Genomic DNA, 24,997 nt, shown 5'->3' on the forward strand with positions numbered 1-24,997 from the left:
AACCTTGTTTAATATCAACAACTAAAAACAGCTCAAAAAGAACCACTGCTCCATTTTATGTTTATTTTAATGGATTGTTATAACACTTCATTATTTCCTCTTACACACTGTACGTGACTTAAGTATAATTAAATCTGCTGAACTTTTGTTAAAAATATTATAACTGCAACAAATACAGAAATTATATTAACCATGAATCACAATACTAATGTTATTTTAAACTAACACTTTGTGCATGATGCTTTATACATCATAAATGATTCACAACACTACAATAATGAGTAAATTATAGCTGATCACTTTCCAATTTAAAAAAAGGAGAACTGAGTGACAGACTTTCTTCCAAATTCTTACTAATGCACAGCTCACATTATCCTTCCAATACTTATCTAACTTTACAAGGAATATGCAGTACTAAACTCTCCCCTTTGTAATTACTACAATATTTGATTTCCAATATCCATATTTTAAACCTTTCTAAGTTGAAAATAACTGATCAAAGTCCTGTCTTTCTCAGCTTGACTCCAAAGTTTCTTACATTTCAATGGATGTTAGGGTATTGTGACAATTTCAAGTTCTCAACAGTCTAAGGCCTGTGCTTACCTTTATATACATGTATATATATGTGTATATATATATATATATATATATATATATATATACACACACACACACATATTTCAGTAAATACTAACCTGGCAGTTCAGTGGACTCAGAGCACAAAATGGTTGCTCTTTGCAAATCAACCACGAGCACGCTACAGCTGCTGTGGCTGAACTCGGCGTCAGTTCCACCGTTATTCCACAAGGAGGCACGGTGCTCTTGCAGCCTCCACTTACAAACCTCGCTCAGCCTCTTTCCTGCTTTCCAAATTATTATGTCTTCAAGAGAAATGGAGATGTGGTGTTCACTTGTAGCAGCAGATCTGTCCGGTGTTTTTTCACTTCTGAATGACCCTCAGTTTTATCCAGCCTACTCTCATTGACTGTATTTGCCAAGGACTGTAATTGCCATGGAAGACTTTACTTGTCTATCTGCTGTTTCTCCTTGTCAGGACTTAGTACTGATTTCCAACCACTCACTTCCCTCCTTTGCTGTTCTTAATCAACCAATGTATAAACACCACCCCATTAGCAGAGTCAGGTGGGTCCATGTGTACAAGCTGCTTATGAGTTCTTCTTAGGAATGGATTCATAATCTAAATACAATTTAGTTTCTTTCTCCCTGTTCCCACCATCCCTCTCCACCTTACATTTTAGTTCTTGACTTCTGTTAAAGTCATTCTCAACTCCTGATGCCAACAGTGCAAGCATTCAAACTCTCCCAGCAATATTAGCAATTTTTAAATGTGAAAAGGTGGATCTTTTTCTTTTGAAAGCTATGCTTTCAGTGTACACCATCAGCTCTTTCTGTGATTTGATACAGTCCCTTGAACTCGGATACTTGCACTGATTTTCATAGGAGCTACCACTTGGCTTTGGAAAGTGTATTTTCTTTAGGAAAAGGACACTGCAAGACCTTTGATTCATACTGAAGCACCTACTTTGCAGGTCTGAGCACCTAGATCTCAGCCACAGCTTTTTACTTAAGTGAAATGAGAATCCATTGCACATCCTCTAAACACCTTGTGTTTTTTTTTTTTGTTTTGTTTTTGTTTTTTTTTTTTTGGTTTGTTGTTTGTTTGTTTGTATGTTTGCTTGTTTTCTTTTCTGTCTTCAGAATGTTTTAGATAAAGTTAATATTGACATGCATGGTACAGTTATGACTCAAACTTATGAAACTGTATTTTTATGGATACTTAGCAGATGTAAATGCATGCACCTATAATATCAAAGAAAATGGCTGAAAGTCATAAGAGATAGAACAATGTTGTTGGGTGGCTTTTTTTCATGGTACACTGCAACGCCTCACTAATGCTATGTTCTCTATTAAAAAGCAGACAAGGTACAGTGGCATAGTTTGTTGCACTTCACTAAGAAACCAGTAAACATCCTACCTAATGTTGCCAACATACATTTTCCATGACAACCATAGTACCCTGCTGACAAATGATAATGTCATTGCAACATATCCTTAAAGCACCCTAATTACTACTGTTTGCATGAGAGCATGTGAGCTGGTGTTGACTTGAATTGAATGAGCAAAGTTTTGGGGGCTAAGCTAATAAAACAACTGGGAAGATGTGAGTACCTTATTTTTTAGGCAAGACAGGGAAAAGAAAACAATGCATCTCATTAATATGATGCACACTACTGCTGCACATGTTCTACTGATGTTTAATACAGTGAACAGTACTTGGTGCCTCACAGCTTTGGAAGATTCACTCTGTGAAACAAGCAAAATTCCATTAAATGCATCTGTGCTAGTAATCTGCCAGTATGATAATAAAATAATCTGTTCAGGAATCAGAATGCAGACTGTAAGCAAGACATCCAAAATGAAATATGGTTTAAACTATTGTTTAAAAAAAAATACCTCAAATAATTACAAGTGTGCATTTAAGCCATAGGAATATAATTCCACTTTATTCTGATACCTCTTGCCAATAGATGACTCCCCAGCTAGAAAAAGCCATCCGATGTATGTGGAAAAAACAGAGCCATGGCTGCGACTGAAATCAAGCATTTCTGTCCTGCTACAAATTCGACTTTTTAGAATTATATTGTGCAGTGTTCCTGCTCAGCCACAATGAATAACTTTCCTCAGTCATTAAAAATACTTTTCCTAGGCTGTTTCAATATGATTATTCAGCTTACAAACACCGGAAAAAAAAATCTGTTTTATGCCAGTGGGATAAAGTGTTCACTAGTCAGGCACTATAACAACTCTTCAATAACTCCATGCTGATCTTGAAAATTTCAAGCCTATTTTCCCTGTTACTGAAAAATCATTCACAAGTATAGATAAGATTCACTTGATCTCAGTTATAGGGAGGTACTGTACATGAAATCCAAATGCATAACCGTAAAACAACAAGAGTGTACAGTTTCCTCCCCTCTCCTGCTTTTTTCCTGCAATATCATGCTCGAAAATATATTATTCAACACCAAATAACTCTTAACTTCCATGAATGAAATGCTTGAAATCTGCAGAAAATTGCCTGTTTACAGCTAACACATCCCTCAGCTGAAAGGACATCTCATGCTATTCAGATGCTCTTTGTGCTGCATGTTTATCTTGCAATAACTAGTTGGCAAACATACAGCTGGGAAGAAGTGATTTATTAACGATATGAAGTAGTTCCAATGTGGATTTACTAAAAGCTTACACAATGCTAAAGTATAATGAATTGCAAAGACAAACAACACATCTGGGTTTTCCATTCATTTATATTACAGCTAGTACAAGTTTACTGGTTTCTAGTGAGATAAATCTTGAAATCCTAATAAGAGAAAGCACAACTCTCTGCAAAAATTGCCAAAACAAACCCGTGACAAGGATCACAGTTGCTCTTTGGAACACTAAAAATTAAAACCAAACAGTGCAATCAACCTAAGGGCAAAGTTTGGCTGCTGAAACTTGGTTACATACTTCAGGGCACGTAAACTATAAAATGAAGTTCATTTTTAATCAAGATCACGCTTTTTATATAGGAAAATATTAATGCTGATGTCCACTAGACCTATGTGATAGTTGCTCCACTACTGAGCAACAGAATAATTCTACATGCACACTGTATTACTTTTAAAATCATGGGTCTGTTTTTGCAGGGTATACAAAATCACCATTGCTTTATAAAAAGGTAACGTTCTCCCAGGCAGACCAAAAGTGCCAAGAGTTGCACACTGTTTCAGCTCCAAAATCTCCTCATGATTTATTCCCAGGAACTGCTTTTCCAAGCACAAACACTGAAAAAAACCACCCATTTCAATGCCCTGCAAGAATCCTAATATTTCCTTAGAAGCCACAAGACTTCACTTGAAAAATAAATGTAAAGCTTTTTCCCTGCCCCTTGCTTTTCTAAGCCTAGCCTAAACAGGTGTCCTTGTTCCATATTTTCAAGACTTTCTCCAAACAACAGTTAGAAGCAATTTCACTGAAAATAAAAATAGATTCTCATGAAATCTGTTGACCGCAGAAAACAAAGTGTGAAAAGAAACATCACAGAACCATGACAAAACCTGACAGGTTTTCAACTCTGTGTTTTTCTTCTGATTTCTGATAAACTTTAATGATGAGCAGAAAACAACTGTTTGCTAGAAATACTTCTCTTTTGTGTGTGTATTCACCTGAGTCTTTCTGACAGATTTCAACATAATATTTGAGGTTAGGTTAAGTTTCTGTTACCATAAGCAAAGCAATTATTCCTTTTGGTAAAATAAGGTGACCCATCACATTTAAGACATGGAAATGCAAAGCATTTATGATAAAATACCTAGGCCTTACAATATAAGACATTATCTGGTTAAGCCAAAAACACTCCTTAACTGCCCTGTCCCACAACAATTGTAAGCTTTGTTACTTTAATTTAGAAATGGAAACTAGAGTTTATTTTAAAATGTAGCACTGAGGTAAATATGTTCATAAGCTATTGTAGGATGCAGGAACTGACACACATGCTGGAATCACTTATATTTTCCAAATCAAACCATGCTGATTTAGGGTGTAATAGGTTTGATAAATGGAAGAGGCTGCCAATGGTTTCACTTAACTTCAGGTCTGAGATGTACTTTTACTACAAGACACACATCAGAGAGAAACACCTACAGAATCAGCACTGACTTGTTACCAAAACAGGTGATTTCCAGATTTTCCACCTGTTAGGTCATTAATTCTATTAAGTTCAGGTTCTCTTTTGCTTAAACATTTTTAAAATAAATATATTTAAAAAAAAAAAAAAAAAAAAAAAAACTTCTAAGTCTCAAAACTTGCAGCCTAAAGGCTAGAATATGTTTAGTGTATGGTCTCAAAGCATTTAGATACTTATTTTTCATTCATGTCTGCTAAGCTTCATTCTCTTGCTAAGGATGGTACTGATGCTCAACTAACTGCTAAGTAATACACTTTTTAAAAGAAACCCACTTTAGTTTTCATTAAATTACTCCTAAAGAACTTTTAGTAATCTTTGAGTATGCAATGATATGAAGATGGCACCAAACATTTATTTGATGACTCTCAAACACAAAGAGAAACAGCTTTGAAATGAAATGATTTTGCCAAGTAAATCTCCTTGCTCAAGAAATAATACGAGCATCAGAGCTCAAGCATGCAAATTCTTGGTCTTACATTATTCCCTATGTTTCTTCTTCCAAACTATTCTTGGTAGCACACCATGATATTTGTTGCTACACTGCTGCACTTTCATAGCTTTTTCTGCTGCATTTTCTGTTCTGCACTGTTGTCATACTTCCTTTCAGAAAGCCAGAGCAGAAGAAATGTATTTTATCACCTAGCCAAAAAGGCAGTTATCAGAAGATAATACAGTCACACAGTCAGGACAGAAGCATCTATGGGACCAAGAATTTCAGGAATTTTACATTTCACTAACTTGTTTAACCGGAGCTTAAAAATAAATCATCAGGCACAGTTCCCTTTTGCAAGAGCAAAAGAATCCTGCTGCAGTTAGTTTTACAGGGCTGTTACAGAGTGCAACCCTGAGTTCCAAGAGAATTTAAAGGCCTTGACCCAGTGCAAAGCCACTGGCTTTTTCTCCCAGGACTCTTCACTGAGCTTACCTGGGTCCCTTGCACAGATAGGAGTTGTGCAGCCTATCCATGGAAAGGCTTGTAAGATGCCTAGATTCTGCTTTGATACTTGCTAAAAAATGCTAGAATCTTACCTCCTAATTTAATTTTAACTGTGTTCAATCATATATTGTGCTTAAGAATCACAGAAGTCAAATTGTGACACACATCTACAAATAGCTCTGGTGATGTAACAAGGCTATATAAAGAACAAGTTCCTGTTCAGTTTGCTAAAATATATTTATACATTTATACATGTACTTGTGTATTTACATATTATATAAATATTTATATGTGTGTGTATTTTATATAAACACAATTTCATTCTTTTATACAGAAATTGCTGAAAGCTAGCACAAAACACAATCTGTTAATTCACATTACAGTTATAGAAATATCAATTTTAATAAAAATAAACAATGCATAATTCATAGCCACCTTTAAGGATATCTTCAAAGCATATTCTTTTTTTTTTTTTTTTTTTTTTAAATTTAAGGCAGCTTTCATCAGCTTTATGTGAGTAAGAAACAGTTTTCAGCTTTTACAAATAGAAATATTAAGATAGACGTTCTTTTATTACTTTTTTTTTTTCTTTTTTTTCACCATAGCTTCTCCTCATCTCTCCAAACTAAAGATGTTTGTGGTATTGGTCGGCCTTACAACACATGTAAATCACACTGAAATCTATATATTACCTTAGTGATTCAAATATAACAGTACTGTGGAACATAGAGATATCTTTGTTTGAAATTTGGAAATGGATAGTCTTTAATACCAGGCCTGGAAAGAGAAAACTGAACAATCATTTCAGCCCTTTTTATTACAGTTATCATCTTTATTCTAGACTGAACACTGCAAGAACAGATAGTGATGAAATGGTTATGTTTCCACCACGGAAACTGTATTACCAAATTAAACAAAAAGAAAAGACCTTTTATAAAAATAAGGGTGCATATGAATCTGTCAAGTTTTTTTCCAAAACTATGGATTTGGAGTGACAGTCAAAAGGAGAAGGAATTAAATTCAGCTTTATAAGACTATATTCTTATTTACATCAGTCAAAGCTTGTCACAGGTTAACTGTTTTCTACTGTTGTGAGATCAGAAACAAATTATACTTTTTTTTTTTAATTCAGCTTGTGCATGTATATATGCGTGTATGTACATGTACACACTGAAAGAAGAATCTTACCAGTTGTCTTCCCACGTTTTTCTGCCACATTTGCTGTTCTTATGCTCTGCAAACAGAAGATCAGAGAGAGAATAAATTCAAAAGAAAAAATATATAATTATACTATTATTTACTACCTGATTATCAATATCACAACATATTAGTGGTGTTATTTATAAAGTGATTAGGGATAAAGTTGTAAATCAGATGTTCAGAGACATGTAATGTTTCTGGGAAGAGTATTAAGACAAATTCTTCTCTTTACTCTATTTGATTATTTTTTAAAATATAAGAAGTTTTTCTTCCACCTTTTTCTACAATACAAGTGAGGGATTGAAATGATGAAGAGCTAGCAGAAAAATGTTATGCCACCTTAAACAATGGACATTGTTATCTGTGGCTGTTTGGATGGTGTGAAGGAAATACTGGAATTTTTTTTTTTCAAGGCAATATGACTTATGGATCCTTGACAGCCTCTCAGTTGTGCAGCCACTGAATATTCTCTTTTTATAAATAGTGAAGCTGTGCTGGAAAGAATTGCCTTTTTCATTCAGAGGAATAATGTGGTTACATTGAGAATACTTACTGTGCTTCCAGATGTATCAAAGGTAATACATTCCTTCTTGGCTAATAAATCACTGCTTTGAATTTCAGAAGATATCTGTAATATTAAGGAGACCAGGTTTTTGTTCTCAATATCTCAAGTTTGGATTAAGTGCTTAAGCGGTTACAGTGAACAGTGTGTTTGCTGAGCTGGAGGATGCATACCAGCTGTAGTTTTCTCGACCAGGGTCATGTTCCACCTCAAGGACTGTGGTGTAAATGCCTGAAGTAACTAGGAAAATAAAACTAACATTCACACTTTTAAGGAAAAGGTACAGCATTGAAGAGGCTTTCAGGGTAGGGCATAACTGCATTATCTGAGCATTCCCTAGGCTCCCAACCTTAGATGCTATCGCGCTGGGGAAACTTGGTGTGCTAGCCCTAAGGAACACCACGGAGCGTAGAGTGGAGTGGAGACACCACGGCTAGGCTCTGTAATCAGGTGGGGCCTCGATTGTTCTTGTGCACAGAGCTGCACTTTTTGCCACCCTAAGCCAAAGACCTGTCATGTTTTGACAAATGCTGTACCCTAGTGTACTTTTTGCTCATTATAATATCATTATAATACCAAAACACACCTCCATCCCAAAAGCTACCCGCCTCCAAGGTGCGACCACCCCTCACTGAGCATGCGCTCTGAATTTCTCGGAGCCTATTACTTTAAACGGAAACGGGAAAACTTTACACCAATCATAACTAAGATATGCTTGACTAGAGCCACTCAAGCTCCACCTAAAAGATAGAAAATAATATAAATTGGCCCAAGAGAGAGGGGATGTTAGGGAAGATACCATCGTCAGGGGAGATACCATCCCAAGGACATACAACATCCTTAGGACCTCCTGACTCCTGGGATCAGTCGACGGGCTGAGCCTCTCTTCCCCCCCCATTGGGACGCCTTTGGGTGAGATCTGAATATTTGCTTATAAATCTCTATAGAGTCTTTGATCCTTTTAACGCGTTTATTTCTAGGCTGCACACCTAGAACACCTAGAACACCTAGAACCCACACCTAGAACCCACACCTAGAACCCGCACCTAGAACCCGCACCTAGAACCCGCACCTAGAACCCACACCTAGAACCCACACCTAGAACCCACACCTAGAACCCACACCTAGAACCCACACCTAGAACCCACACCTAGAACCCACACCCAGAACACCTGTGTATTTCATGCATACTAGCTTGCTTTTGCAGATAGTCACTATCACCGGCAATCCAAAAGAACCTGATTATCTGTTGCTGTAATAAACCATACTTGATTGCATTGTGATAGCTCTCATTAATGCAACTAGGGTGAGGGTGGTTATCCGTGACAGTTCAGTGTTCTGAATCTAACCAGACCCCCAGACGGTTAATGCATTGTTGGTGAATGTCTGAACGGACCCCCAGGTGGTTAATACGTTTTTGGTGAATGTCTGAGCGGACCCCCAGGTGGTTATTACGTTTTTGGTGAATGTCCGAACGGACCCCCAGTTTTGGTGAATGTCCGACTGGTTCAGTACTCTGAATCCAACCGGGCCCGTAACGGTTAATCAGCTACACCCCTTTAACGCGACAGACCAATATATGCATTGTAAGACTGTTTCTATAGTAATTCCATGTATGTGACATACACATACTGTAATGACTTCTCTGTTTGCATAACTGTTGACAATTTGCACATGTTTACTAAAATAAAAATTGTTCTGTTCCACTTCATTATTTTAAGTTCAATATTACAACATCATAAATAGGAATACCACTTAAAATTCAGATGACATCTGACTTGAACAATTACTTGGAATTTACATTCTTGATTAGAATTTGCAAATTACATTATGTGTACATTTAAATATACACTGTTTTCTGTATGAATTATAACTGAATACTTCAGAGTACTATCACAAATAGATTTCTTCCCTATAGAAATATGGCGCATAGCTGTCTTTTCTCTCAAAAATATACACAAATAGGCTAGAGGAAAAAATTTTTTTTTTTCTTTTAAACTGTAGGCTGGGTTACTGAAACTCTTCCCAAAACTAAACTCAAAGCAAGGCTCTACTACACGTGTTGCTAGTCATGAGAAAGAATCCCTTGCTTATAAAATTTAACCGTCCGCATATTACAGGAGCAACTAATTAAAAAAAGCACGGGTACTGGGTAAGGAATGTGCATGGCAACAGAAGTCCTGACTGCTCCTCCATACTCTTACTTTCTCTGCTGTTTCAGGTACCCGCATTTTTCAGCAAGGCAAACTGCAGCTAATGAAAAAGCTGCTTTGCATATTAAGGGTGATGGTCAGCAATTATAATTACAAGGCATATTTGAATTGTACAATCCTTAGTGTGCCTCAGTAGGCATCACAATCTCTAAAACACAGTGTTTTAGAATCCATTTATTTCTAGTTTCCATCATAACTGCTTGTGCAAGTCTTTGGTACCATTTTTGCTTTAAACACACTGAAGGCTGAGTTATTCTGGTCCTGGCAACAATTCTGTTTATCTGTGTGTAACAGCAGTCCAACAATGCATCACAGTCACCTAAATTTTTACGTCCATTACAGTCCTGAGTTCACAGGTGCCTCTTATTGTCTAGGTCTTCCTGCACATAACCTTTGCTGCTGTTTTATGTCCCAGATTGAGTATTTAACCTGAACTTTCTTTCCCAGCTGTGATGGCCAGAGATCCAAGCTAAATCAGTCTGCTCCTCTGAATAGGCCTCACTCATACATCTGCTTACTAGTTTCTATCATTCTCCAGATTCAGATTTCAGAGATCTAAGGACAGATGGGGTGGTCCAACAAGGCCTTTCCTTCTATTTTGCCATTTCTGCCTGCTCTCTGGTTCTTTCTGCAGACAACTCTCTCTTCCCATTGCTTTGTGGGTACTTGGAGGAAGTCATCCTACCTCCACATTGGTGCTGAATCATTTAAATTCTGCTTCAGTGAACTGTACATCATTGTCTAAATAGTCAGTGTCAGCTACCTTTTTTTTCTGCAATACACACTTTCAGTTTTCTAATCATAGCACTTGTCTGAGTGACAATTCATCTTCCAGAAACGGGAGAAGTAATGTTCCAAAACATAGTTTCCATCATTAAAGAGAACAAAGAGGAAAAAGATTGGACTCAGAGTTAGGACAGAATTTTATGGGATCAGACAATCCCTTTCCACTATCAGTCTGTAATTTTACATGACTTGTAATGTTTTATGCATGCCCTTAGGGATTCACAGCTAGCTAAAAGATATACTCCCTGATTCACTTTAGTCCTGACCAGCTGTGAAATGTGTATTTCCCCATGATGAGCTCTTAAATCTACCGTTATCTTGTTTATACTACATCCTATCCTATAACCAGAGATTACTCATCTCTTGATATGAAGACTGTACACAACTGGTCATTTGCTGCGACCAGCTTTCAAATTTGAATTATTTTATTGCTTGTACCCTATGCTATTCACTGCAGTGATTGATTAAAATACCTCATTTAAAGACACAAATGCAGTATAACAAGCTGATGTGTACTGTCTTTGAGTTCCATCTGTTATATACTTTGGAAGATATATCCACCTCAGTTTATTTATCATTAAAAGCAATTACCTAAGGCAATGCTTTATCCTCCCACCACAAATCTGCAGACTCAAAAGCAAGTTATTTAACTGGTTACTGGGAATCTGCAGTGGCTTCCATTGTGATGTTTTGCAAGAGCTTGTCATCAGACAGCATATCCTCAATATACCTAAGTGTAATTGAATGGAATCATTCTGCTCCTCCTTTGATGATTATAAATAGAGCCCGGACAGCTAGGCTTAGAGCACATTTCAACCATCTTAAGTTGCATGAAATGAATCCCACCACAGCAGCCTTGTATTGTTTGGAAACGCTCATTGATAGCTCTATACCGGGAATTTTATTTAACAAATAAACGTTGGCTTGACAAATTAATTTCAAAAACTGCACTGATGGATAGACTTAGCAAGTCTCATTGTTTCCTTTGCCACAAAGAAGGGTCTTCTAAAAGGTAAAGGACAGTCTCAAAGTAGATATGAGTCATGCCTTTGTAAAGCTGCTAGGCCTAGGGTTGAGTTTAAGTGGTACTCAGAAAGAATGGTGAGACAAGAGCAAAAACCTTGCCAGTCATTGGCAACAAAGTGCCAAAAAGTACCCAGGAGTTTGTTAAAAGGCCCGAACAAAGTATAGGCTCTTATAACTCCTAATATACCAAAGAGAGCTACTTACAGGAAATAAAAATTTACTCTTACTCTTAGCAGACTTTCTTCATACAGACCTCTTAGTGGCAACCAAGCTTCCAAATATTAAGGTCTGATTTATACCTCTTACTTTTTCTCTTGGCTAATGAATTGTGCTAGATTAATAGAAAGCAACCCACTCAGTCAGAAATAGATCTTCATTTTAGCTTCTCAAAGCAAACTGTCATTTCTCCATCAAGACAAAATGCTGGTATAAAGGAAGACAAATAAAAAACCTATATAGCAAGGGATAGAGGCATAGCAAGTTCACTTAACTGTTTCCATTTTCTTTACACCAAATATTCCATGTACGTCTTTGATTATGATTGTAATTTGCACAGAAAGGCAATCCTAAAGTGATATCGCACACTCTTGTACCTTTTAACTAGACACGAGTGCTCAAAGTCCTTAATATGTAATGGATACATGTTTAATGGGTGGAATACGGGGAGGAGAAAAGTGGTTCCTTGCTAAATTGCTGACATGATGAGATTTGTCATTTCTTATTAGGCAACGTAGGGCAATGCCATGGCTGATTATATCTTTTGATGCAACAAAAGCTGAAACAAAAGTGCTCTTCTTAAACTTCTAACAAGCATCTGAAAGTAACAAAATACCTGCTGCAACTGCAGGTAACTATAAGCTCTTGCACATTGGTACTTTCCATAACTCTGCAGTGCCTGGGGGAAGGGGAGGTTATAAAATATTCTCTGCTTCAAGTGAGAAGGTTCCAAGTCATTAAATGCCAGATCTTCCATACACAAATAAAACGCTCTGAATTCTTCTCCTTAGGATGCTGGCATTGATATTCTTTCATGGCTCTCTTTAGCGTAACAGATGCTAAACAGTGAAATCACTCTTAGTAAATATATACCTTGTTCTACAGTGCCGGTTAGTGACATGAAATCTATTTATACAGGTGGGTAAGCACTGAAACACCTCATTAACTCCTGTTTATTCTAGAGAGTTTTGGTAAGGCTTTAAAGCCCCACATCCCACAAACTGATTCTTAATATGAACCAATGCAGATCAGACTGGATTTCTACTCAGTCATTACATCAGCAAGGATATCAACATCACATCAGACTGCAAGTGAAGCACCTAACCAATGATCTAGACAGAGAAACATGTAGGGTGTTTTTTTAATTATCAGGTTTGCATATGTTCTTATGTTAAATCACAAGAATGTTATGTTACATTTTATCATATGTTCTTATGATAAAATCCCATATAATAATGATAAAATCCCAATACAAACTTTAAGAGACTACTTCCCAGAGGCTTTCAATCTTCCTGTATATATTTTTACTATCACAGTTGCTTCCTATGGCTTTCGAGGAGTTATGTTTTCTCCCCATCATTTCCTTTTTCTGCCTCTTTCAGTATCCTTATTCACTAATCGAACAAGCCCCTTTTTCTTATCTCTACTAGCTTTTTCCTCATCTTCCTTGTGTTGACAATAAAATCAGAACTAACAAAAAAACAATTTTGTCCATTTTGAGTTGTAAGTATTGTCTACACAAGCACGTCCTCAAGCCCCTATCTGAACTCATCAATTCTAATTCTATCTATAACACTGGAAAAATGGGCTCATTCAGTAATTCTTATAGATGGCAATTTCATTTCTAAATAACTTCGTAATGTTTCCTGAGATTTCAGTAGTTGCTTATTTTTGTTTTTTCCATCAGTCTTCTAATCATCCTTAGTGCTGTTCTCAGTATGCATCATATTTCCAGGTCAGGCACTATCTTTAAACATACAAAATGAAAACTTTATACATTTCCCGCAAATTCCTTGTTTCATTCTCAGCTTGCTGGTTCCATTAACCATTGCTAATTGACTTTTTAACTTTTTGCCTAAATCACTCTCTTTCCATTATTAAACTGAGCTACTAATTCAATTTCCCTGGGCCGCTAACAGGATTTATTTTTTCTTTATTTGCAAAAAAAAATCCAATGATTAACTTGCCATTTTTCTCAGAATAAACAAGATGTTCCAAAACAACTTGCATCCTCCCCATCACTTGGGCAGCTATAATTATTAATTCTTGGAAAAATGTGTGATTTCCTTACAATCTGAACATCTACTGTCTGAAATGCCAGAGGCCCAAAGAAAATGACACAAAATCAATTCCATCATTATGGGAGCTATCCTTTACAAGCAAATAAAAACAGAGCCAGAGATGCCATTGACTCTACTACCCCTGAAAAAGAGTATTTTCTTTTAACTTCCTCCCAGAATTTTTCCTCAGCCACTGCCTAACTTGGAAGGCTATCTGCAGGAAACGCCTTTGAAGTTCAGCTCAGCGAGCAAGGCTTCTGCCATGCAAAAGATATATGCTCTAACTCACACTATCCTCCCTCCCCTTCCCCTAGATCACCCCTCTTGAGGACTTTGTTCCACCACAAATTTCCCTTTGGACTGAGACAGTTTTCTCACTAAAGTTTCTGAGATTTCAGAATGCCCTTATTTTACACTGGATGAAGTCCAAAACCTTTGATGTTCTTCTGCTAATTAAAAGATAGACAGCCTTCCTCAGAATAACTATCTTCTGATTAAAAAAATAAATTGATCAAAAGATTTCTGTCTGGTAACAGACTACTTCACAGAGAGATTCCTTAGATAACAGACCTAAAATCACAGAAAAGAGCAGCTCTATTATCACTATTATTAAAGAGAAGAAGAAAGGAAGAATATTTACTTTAGGACTCTCTTCATGACAGGATCACCCAAGCACCCGGTGACCCCACCAGCCTCCCTGAGGAAAAACCTGTTTAAACTATAAGCCAAAAGCACGCATAGTCTGTTTATCATGAAAGACCTGTTTTAACAGAACACAAAACAGCAGATTACAATAAGATAAATAAGACCCAATGTGTGAGTCCGGATGAATAAAAAGTCTCCAAAGATGCCACCCCCTGCAGGGTGGGCCTGCTCCCCAGCCCAGACTCCTAAAGGCTTCCAGAACCACATGGACTCTTCTAGACTCCTACCAGGAATCTAGACTCTTCTAGACTCCTGCCTTGCAACTAGCACAAGGGCCTGAAAACAACCGCAAGGGCCCACCTGCTTGGGCTGCCACCCTCCTTGCAGAGGGTCCTGCTCTCCGTACTGTCCCTGGGCAGCTCTTGCTGAGGGAGCCGGGCTGCCCCCTGCCCCACAGCGCCCAGCTCGCTGCAGCACCCGCTGCAGCCCATCCATAAAGAAAGGCAAAGATGGCGCGTTGTGCTGCCATCATGGCCTTGCTGCGCTTCAGGGGTGGCAGTAAAAAAAGCAAAGAAACATGAAGAGAAGAATAAATGTTATCACCAGATTTGTTTTGTGGATAACAACCGATTTCCTCTAATGCATGTATGGACACCTGAATTTTTCACCCCGATTCCTCCTTTTTTTTTTTTTTTTTTTTTTTTTTTTTTTTTTTTTTCCAGTTTGCTAGGTTTGAAGCAGATCTTAATACCTGCTAAGTGCAGTAAATAGGCGAGGTCAGGACCCTTGCTAACAGACTCATGAAGTTACAGCTTTTTCGGGCTTTGTTGGCCTGAGGCAGACCACCACAACCACACAACCTTCTGTGAGACCCCTCCTGTATGTGCTGTTTCATTATCCTAGGGAAATTATAGGAACCTCTTTTACACCACAGATTATGAAATAAATAGTTAGTTAAACCTATGGAAGTCTACAGCAAAACTCCACGGTTTAACGAAAATTCAGAGAGATGAACAGATACATGCGACATGAAACCTGAGCTATTCTGAGAGCTCTGCTGCCTGTAATACTCCACAGTACAACATACATACACTGCAGTAGATTTGATAAAAGTAAATGGAGCATTGCTCATATAACTATGCACTGTTCAGCTGCCAAGAAATGGTGTGAGGCTGGCTTGAGAACTGATAGATTAGTGGACTAATACAGCAAAATATAGTAAGGTCTTATTACACTATCAGCTGTGATGTAATAAGTAAACACATCATGAAGTTATTTGGGGTGGCTCACAACAACAAAGGTAGATATCTGGATGCTACTGTATTACACTAAGAGAATGAAAGCTGGTTAATCATTAATCAACTTATTAATGATCAATGCACACTGTAGAAGTATTTTCTATTTATATCCTAAATTGTGCAGCTTAGGAAATGGTAATAGCGTATGTGCTAAGTCAATGTGAGACACAAAAAGAACAGTTTCATAACAAGTGAAATGAGAGACAAAATTTCAAGATGTCATTTCTCTTCAGATGATAATAATGTGCCCGTAGCTTCGTAAAAAGTCTAAGGGTGTTGGGAAGAGAACCCCCAGTGTCTGATTTCCTCTGGCATGAAACCATACCCTCTCCAACAGGATTTAGTGGAGGCTGAATGCAGTAAAAAGACTTAATGATCTCTGAATCAGGCTTGCTTTTTTGTGTCACTGACAGTCTGTCCCTTTGATTACTGGCTGTGGCTTTTCTCCTGATGGCTGGTAAAAGATGTGGCAAACATTTCAGCTGCTGGAGGATTGCAGAGAAAATGTGGAGTCTGGGAGCCATTCTAAACACTGTTGAGAGCAGAACTTTGTAAGGTGTCAGCTTGTTTAAATGCGTAAAGGAGAAAAGAGCACTGATGAAAATACCTTCAAGGACACTTCACCATGTTCTGACAGAGAAGGACATTGGCAGCCCACTTTTTTTTTTTTTTTTAAACTATGCTCTCTCTGTTCTGTCTGAGCCAAGAAAAGTAGCGTAACTAAAAATTGAAATTATAGGAAACTGTCAAAATTATCTTTTCTGATTTAGGATGACTTGCTTTAGCAAGACCAGGGAGGGGTTTTTGTGTGTTTTTTGGTTGGTTGGTTGGTTTGGTTTTCAGTTTCATCATAACTGAACCTCAAAATACTGTCTCAGTATGGCAAGGAACACGAGCTCTTCAGCTTCCAGACTACAGCATGCTGCTTGAGTACAAACCTGCCTGAGAATACAAGTAGAGTCAGTAGTTATCTACACCGCCAGCTCTGTCAGAAAGCCTGTCCAGCAGTCCCAGTCCTCCCAGCCTGCACACTGTTTACACCCACAAAGCTATAAGGTATTTCGCAGGGGGGAGAGAAAAAGACCAAAAAAAAAAAAATGTGGAAAACAGATTTCACAATGTTTTTAATTTAAAATTTGTTGAGGGGAAGGCTGGACTTTTAAAAATACCAAATAGCCATGAGAAGGGGAAAAACTCTATTTGTCCTGCTCACCACAGCTAACTTTGTTAGAATATATGACTTAACCAAAATTCCATGTCTTTGTTTATTTTACTTTGGGAACATATTTATCTGTTGCTACAATACTTATATCAGGACTGTATGAAGCACAATCCAGCACAAAATATGTGTGCTACCCAAGGAACTCATAATAGAAATATATTACACCCATATTAATATTGATGGGATTTAGTAATTAACATACTAAGTACTTAGAGACAATTCTTGAATTGCAGTTAGAATTAAACTTTAATCAGAAACATCTGAAAGCAATAACTAAAATGAAAATAAATTGATAAAAGTAAAATTTAATTTTAAAATCCAATATTCAGTATGAAGTGCATATTATATCCCAAGAACATACTTAGTTCTTCTTTAGTGCAACAGCACATATCAACATGACATACACTTGGGTTTTGGTATCTTTACAGTATTCTCTCACTGTTACAAATGAAACTGCACTAGATCCATGTTTAGTCAGCTACCATTTTCTATGATGGAAATTGTAGGATTTGAATTTCGTAACCACAGAAACCCTAACACTCAGAGCCACACGCTTGGCTATAGAAGCAAAATTGACAGTTCCAACAATGGTAGATCACTGGAAAAAAAATCTAGAGCTATGAATTTTACCATACAAAGGGCAAAAGGTAATAATTCATTTGTGCAACTCATCAGAATCTAAATGTTATTTTTAAATTACTTATTGATTATAAAAGAATGACTATTCCTTCAGCATGTGTATCTGAAAATATTTTAAAGAAAATGGTTAACACTATTTTGGGATACAAACCACTTTCTGTACTCGATTTATGTATATGGTAGCTCCATAAACATGCACTGTCTTACTGAAGCTCTGAGGAATTGAACAAGGAAACAGCATGAACAAAATAGATAGCAATGATAATTTACATAGGCCTACTTACATGGTGAAATTCACAGTCTCAAATACTACTTGAGGGCATACTATTTACAGTCAAAGGGACACTAATTACATAGACTGTGAATAACTTCATAGAGCTCAGAAATGAGCTTGTATTTTAGAATACTTATTATGAATTTATAGCTTCAGGCATATCAATATAGGTACCTTTCACCCAGGCTGCTTAGAAATGAGGGCAGCTTTCTTTCTGATGCTATCCACATAGACAGAAACCAGGAAGGGTCCAATATATAATGGATATTTCCACAGAGTCTTATTACAGTGAAGTCTGCATCTGTATAAACCAATTTTTTATTTTTTTTTGTCTTTTGTCTATCTTCATCACTTTATTTAAAGCAGTTTTAATTTCAAATTTTGTAAATACTCAATAGATGACTTTGTGAGATGTGACATGAAATTTCTGTTCATATTCTTCTCTTAAGGTTAAATATATGATTACACAGACATTGATCAGTGGATTTACTTTATTCTATGCCTAAATAACGTAACTGTTTTCTACCGCAGAATTGTCAATCAATCAGAGGTCTGGCCACAACTTCTGCTGTAACTCCTGCTTAAACGCCTCTCTGGGCTGGTTATCAATCATTATGATAGATTTGTGAGGGTCTCATTAGCCACGTAATTTTTAAACATGCTAATTTTCTGACGCCAATACAATTAAGTTCAATTTAAACAAAAGGGTTAAAAAAACTTTCTTTTTTAAATATATAAATGAACCAAACCGTTTCACAAACTTCATTTATCTAGTTTTTTTGTAGCCAAAACACAGCCACGTGCTTTATTGTGCAAGCTCTTACTCTTAATTTTGTCATTGCCAGGAATGCATCTAAATATGATAGTCACACTTACCCTACTCCTGTACTAAAGTCATTGTATCTGAGACTTTAATTTTGTTTCTTCCTAGACAGTAATTTGGTAAAAATATTTCTCAACCTGTCATGCTTCCAAATATATTCCAGACATGGAAAACCTCTCACATTAAACACAAAATAGCCTTTATTCAAATTAGTAGCCCCAGTGGCTCAAAGAGGAATTATTCCATAATGAAAACTTCCAAACTTTGCCATCAAGTGCTCTTTGTCTCATTTTAAAAAGCATATTTATGAAAAAAAGGCAACACCACAAGGATTTCTCTTGTACCATAGGGATCTTTCTATTATATCTTTCAACCAGGCCGATCGTTCTGAAGGAATTCACTTAGCATGTCTAAAACCTTTTGATTTTTAAGCTGAAGTTTATGAAGTAAGAAAAACTGGGGAATGGATCCTGAGAAAATGTATTAAAGTCCTTGTAAATATCAAGGAAATTTAGTTTTCATGAAGGAAAGAAATATCCATCTAGTCTGATGCATCATCCTGATGTTTGACAAATACTGGCCAATGAAATCTTCCAGGACACAATACTTTCATCTCCAGAAATTGCACTTTATTTAATAGCAATCAATGGTAGTAAATAGTAAACATAGACATGGTATGATTTACTTTAGTTATAGCTAAATTTATATAGTTTAAAGTATGAGCATCATTACTTATTATTATACATTAATTCAACCCATATGTTCACGACTTCTAGTGTAACCAGGGAAAAATGGCAGTCATTAATTCCTGTAAAACACATGGTTTATGAAGTCAGTTACCATTTCTAGCATTTGGAAGACTCACTGAAATTGAATAGTCAGTAATAATGATCAGTTTGAGAGATACCTCTACTGTTACTGTGCATAAAGAAGCATATCTAATGGTAGTTCAGGTTACTGATGCAATGAACCTAAATCCAGGCTCCTCATTGCTTTCGTGGAAAAAAATGAAATTTCACTATGATTACCACTGCATATAAACAGTGATTTTAACGTCATATTCACTAAGCTGCTGAATGCCAAAGTTCTTCTCCATTTCTCAGGTTTTATTGAAGAAGCAAATTAAAAAGCATCTGATTAGTCATGTTCTACAGCTTGTAAAACAGTCGTGTCCATTTGAAATTGCATTTCCCTGCAACACCTGAGACTTATTTGGTCTCCAAAGCATCTCTGAGATCTTTAGAATCTTAGATCTAGAATCTATTTTCTGATTTTTCCTCTAGTACAAATTAAAAAGTAATGTCATCAGATATGTAAAATAGTTTTTGGAGACAAGGTGTCAATCCACCATAGGCAATTTAAGTCAATTGGATGAACTGACACTAAAATAAATTCCTCTTGATACAGCAGTTCATTCCAATCTGTTTTAAAATATGAAAATAATATTATACAACATAAAATGAGACTGACCCTTAACCAGTTAATAGCTCTAAATTAAATTAGTCCATCAATGGATTGCTTCTATGTAAAAAGGTCCTTTCATCTGTTAAAAGGTTGAATATTCAAGCTGATCTTTCTAACAGATGCACTATTTTAAAATGAAACAAATGAAAAAATTATTTCCAGCAGTGTGAATGAGCACTTTGCACTTTTATTTATTTGTTTGTTTATTTATTTTGCACCTATATTCTCTCTGCTTCTGCTTTTAAAGTTGAGTCACAGTTGTCATTTAGGTTTCTTGATGAAAAAATACATGTATATTAAGTACAGTTTTTCGTGTGAAATATGAAATATTTCACTCAGGTTGCTAAAGCACATTTCATCTGCTCAATTGTTAGCTAACAGGGTATGTTTCTATTAAGACAATGGGGAAAAAAGTATAAAACCAAATAAAATGCAAACTTGGTTTGAATGTGAGGATGAGTTTCAATCAATAACTGATTTTAATCTTAAACATAGTTTTCTATTCTCTTCTAGTAATGTATTCTAGATGTATAGAGTCATTTATTTTTAGGCTAGATGTAACACTGAACTCAACACAGTCTTAGCTGCACAGCCAAACTGATAAAATATAAATCAGTCTGATTTAGGAAGAGGTCCTATTCCCTAACCTTTGCTGTGGTAGAGAAGCTTCACTTAAGTGGGTTGCATTAAAAATTCTTACCTTTATCAATTTCTACTGATTGCCTCTACGGTAACTTCCTCTGAACTGATGGTGAGAGTGTAAGTATTTATAGCATGGACCTAGGAGCAAACTACTGTTTCATCAGTAGTTACCAAGTTCGGAACCGTTACTCTAGCCCCAAGGAGAAGAATCCTGCAATTTCTCTACATCATCTATGTGGTCTGCGAGCTAGGATTGTATCAAGGTCTTCAAGTAAACCACTGTAAAGTTCATATAAATACAGTTTTGTTCTATGCAAGGTCAGCAACTGATAAACTTGCTCCTTCCATTGTACTAAAATTGTGGTTACTGAGACCACACAACACAAATCCTTAAAATTTTGACTTTATTTGATCTGTCAGCTTTCTAGTTTGCATAGCAGAATCTGTCACAGAGCTTTGGCTAATAACTTTACACGATTTATTTTTTTTTGTTCTTCCTCCCCCCCCCCCCCCCCCCCCCAACAAATGCCTTTGGAAAGAAAAAAGGCACAGTTTTGTTCTGACAGTAAACTATCAGTACAGTCACAGACTGGCTCTTGTAAGTTATTAGGCTTAGTTAATTAATGAGAAGACGCTGGTAAATCACCAAATAATAGCCATTTCACAATGGAGATTCCTTGAGGTGCTATAGCAGGCAACCGGGACAATTATCTTATGTGGTTCCTGATATACAGTATAATTGTTAATAAACTTGTATCTTCAAGACAACTGTGATTGTTCAGCTCTATGTATTCCTTTGAGATTGACATAAAAAGGAAATTTTCTGAGACTGAGAAACCCAGCCAGTGTGGACCTTTCTACTTTTATAATCCTATAAGGGTTTAGGGACTCTTTTCTTCCCCTCCTCCAGCTTCTAAAAGGACTTCAGTTTGATGACTTCTGTCTGCACCGACAAAAGCACAGACATTCACAAGCAGGATCACAGCACAACAGGGAACCACTTTAACTTTATTTCAAGGCACCCTTTTGCAGCGAAGTATTGTAAGCTTAATATTGAGAATTTTCAACCTTTTGTGAGCTTAAGTCACACCAGGAAAACTTAACGCAGCTTTTGTCTGAAAAACTATATAGGTGTTCATTTAATATACATACCATACACAGTGTCTTGAACCTATGCCACTAAGTCAGTGGGAGCTCTGCCTGAACAAAGGCAGAATAAGACCCAATATATGATTATAATTATTGTAGTAAGAAGATTTACTTATGCATATAAAATCTAGCTAAAACGACACATACTTCAGGCTCTCAATTCTTAATATTTAATATGTGTTAAGTGTTTTAACGGTATTAAAATAATCAGCCCTACTGCGATACAATTATCCTTTTAGAAGAAAGAACACCTTCTGTTGCCCCTTAATCATGTGGAAAACTACCTATAAAACAGAAGTCTTGCTTCATTCCTGAAAAGTTTCACAGATATGGGTTGTTTCAAACTACGAGGAATGGAAGTTTCAGCAACTCAGCTATTAGTGATCACTAAAGAAAACACGTCACATAGAAGAGTGGCTAAAGTTATATCTTGCCTCCACAGAAAATTATTCCAACAATAAATTGTTACTTTCATTCATCTCACCAAGATGAATATCATGAATAATGAATACATTATGATTCAAGAAAAAAATTCTAACCATTGTTAATTTCATAGCTATTGTATCTGAGTAGGGATTGACACATCCCTTCAGTCCCGTAACCATCCTTTAAAAGACATGACAATGGTGATTAGCATCACAGGGGGCTAAGCATACTCATCCTAGTTATTCTTTTGCCTCTCTAGAGACTTTGGGGGGAAGAGCCCACTAGGAAAGGAAGGCAATGAATTTTTATGGGAAACTGACGGATCTTTGAATTATTCCTCACTTCAATTGCTACTGTGGAAAGAGGAAAAAAAAAATTGAAAATCAATACCAACACAATGTTTCATGCCATCTAAGAATTATGAAGAGGATTGAATGGGCTCCAGATATCCGAGTAATGTCACTGATATACCTGTTGGTCTTTAAAATCATAGTCTCAGTGGAAACAGTATACCAGTTCCCTACTGAGTAAACTAAACAGTCTTCTGGTTTTCTGAAAAAGGAACAAAGACTACACTTATATTGCATAAAATTGATTATTTTATTTTCCTTATGTGTAAGTTTATGAGTCTATCGTAAACATTGAATACTTTATTAAAATACCTTTCTGCTCTGGGTCATCCAGACATCTAGGGAAAGATTTATTTGCTGGTGGCAAAATTCATAGAGAGCTCATCCTAAATCTACTCATTAGCTAAATTTGATGCTGGAAGACTTAGTACATTTATAACCACTACATCAATTTCATACTTCGTAGCAAAGAAGCACATCCTCAGATATTTAGAGCTAGGTTGCAGTATATGTATCTGTATCAGAATAACATAAGTAAAGGTGTATTGAATGAACAAACTAAAAGGCAAATTTTAATCTACAATGTTAATATTATGTTTGTAATTTGTAAGAGATAATTTATAGTCATTATTTAATTTTCCTCAAACCGGCAAAATGAAAACTGGAGTTAATATCAGGATAAAAGTTCATTGCATACAACAGAGTAATGATTTCAGCACTATAATATCAAGAGAATTGTTTCTCATTTTGTGTTAGACTACACAGTGATGGAAAAATAAAAGGTAGTCCACAGTGGCATGGCAGCATTCTCATCAGTCAAAAGCACCATAGCTCCCATTGAGGTGCTTTTGCTTTGACACATGATATGCATTCATATGAAGTATTTCACAGTTAAGAAATCTTTATTTTTAATGTTTGTAGCAGGGGCATGGATAAAAGACTTCCAATCCCATTGTGGAAGCAGCTGACTCTCTCCTTGAAAGAAAATCACCCTTACTTTTCATTCTGCATATTCTAAGTATTCCCTGCTCCACACAAGCATCATAAGGCATATCAAGGTAAACTCCATAGATGGCTTTAATCACCATCAGTGTAAAAGCTATTTTAGAAAATGTAAGGGGTCAGAACAAACTTTAAAGATAGAGCTACACTGTAGGCAGTGGAAGTGTTTGCTGGCTCCAAATGTCTCTAGAAGCTACTTTTATCTCCATGTGGGAAGCAAAAGCCAGAAGTACACCATGCACATGCCCTTATTTTCACACAAAGGCAGCTCAGTATTTGAGCCAGAAGGAAGCTGTGGATGACAAAAGCATGAAAGCTATGAGATACTTTACAGGGTTCAACTGTCCCAGAGCATAGTCAGGGCCTACATGTATCATGACAACTGTTCATCCAGAAGTCAGTGAATTCAAACAAATTTATACCAACCAACCAACATGTTGGGACTTGTTAACTTCTATATTTTCTGACTAATGAGTTAGTACATATTCATTTCCTTCAAGTATCAAGTCATCAAAAGAACTCGAAAACCTGAACACATATCACCTAACTTACTCATATATTCTGTTAAGAGAGAGAGATTTTTTTTCTTTCATTAGAAATCATCTAGCTTTGTTTGCCACACTACCTATCAGCATGATTAGTCAGCTCTTTCTTTTATAATAATACAGACCAAACTATACAAAAATGTAAAGTTGGGGAGAATAATACATTTAGAACTAAAGTCAAGGATTACTTTCAAAAAATCAATAAATAAAAAGGGTGAAAAAGTAATAAAGTAGCTACTGAAATAAAGAGGTGACTACTTCGGCAACATCAGACAACCATACTTCATTGTTTGGTTGTTAAAGCATATTAACTATAAATATTGTTGCCAGCAGAATTAATTCACTTTTAAAAATTAAGGCTTTTATAATCCTAATACAACACTTATTAGTGCAGGTTGCTCTGCCTGGGGGCTGAAACAACTTTATTCTCGGTTCCCATGATGAGTACCATACAAAGTGTTTGATGCTTGCTGACTGAACTCATTCTGTCAGCAGAACAGTTGATATTTCACACTAGAATGCTAACTGTACTTCAAGGACAAGTCATCTGATCAAAGGGTACCACAAATCTTCACAGAGGATGACAGATGGGAAATGGTAAAGTGTTATTTATGTGAATGACCATTATGAATTTAAGATGCTCTTCTAAGCCATTTCACCATTACTCGTTCACCTTTTAAATAACCCCTAATTCTTGGCATTGCAATTATCATTCAACTGCATAATATTATAGCTGAATAGTCAGTTTATGTGACAACAGCATAAGCT

At 36.4% G+C, this 24,997-nt stretch overlaps 1 long non-coding RNA gene across 1 annotated transcript in view; it reads right to left on the reverse strand.

Moving 5' to 3' along the window:
- Window positions 1-6,647: 6,647 nt before the first annotated feature.
- The window catches only part of LOC110352364 (uncharacterized), a 285,853-nt gene continuing 267,503 nt past the window's right edge, over window positions 6,648-24,997 (reverse strand). The window contains exons 4-5 of the long non-coding RNA XR_005268230.2: window positions 7,441-7,515; window positions 6,648-6,921 (exon numbers count right to left, since the gene is read on the reverse strand). This is a non-coding gene — a long non-coding RNA (uncharacterized lncRNA). The remainder of the gene's footprint in view (window positions 6,922-7,440; window positions 7,516-24,997) is intronic.

The sequence above is a fragment of the Anas platyrhynchos genome, chromosome 10, assembly GCF_047663525.1.
Source record: "Anas platyrhynchos isolate ZD024472 breed Pekin duck chromosome 10, IASCAAS_PekinDuck_T2T, whole genome shotgun sequence".
NCBI lineage: Eukaryota > Metazoa > Chordata > Aves > Anseriformes > Anatidae > Anas > Anas platyrhynchos.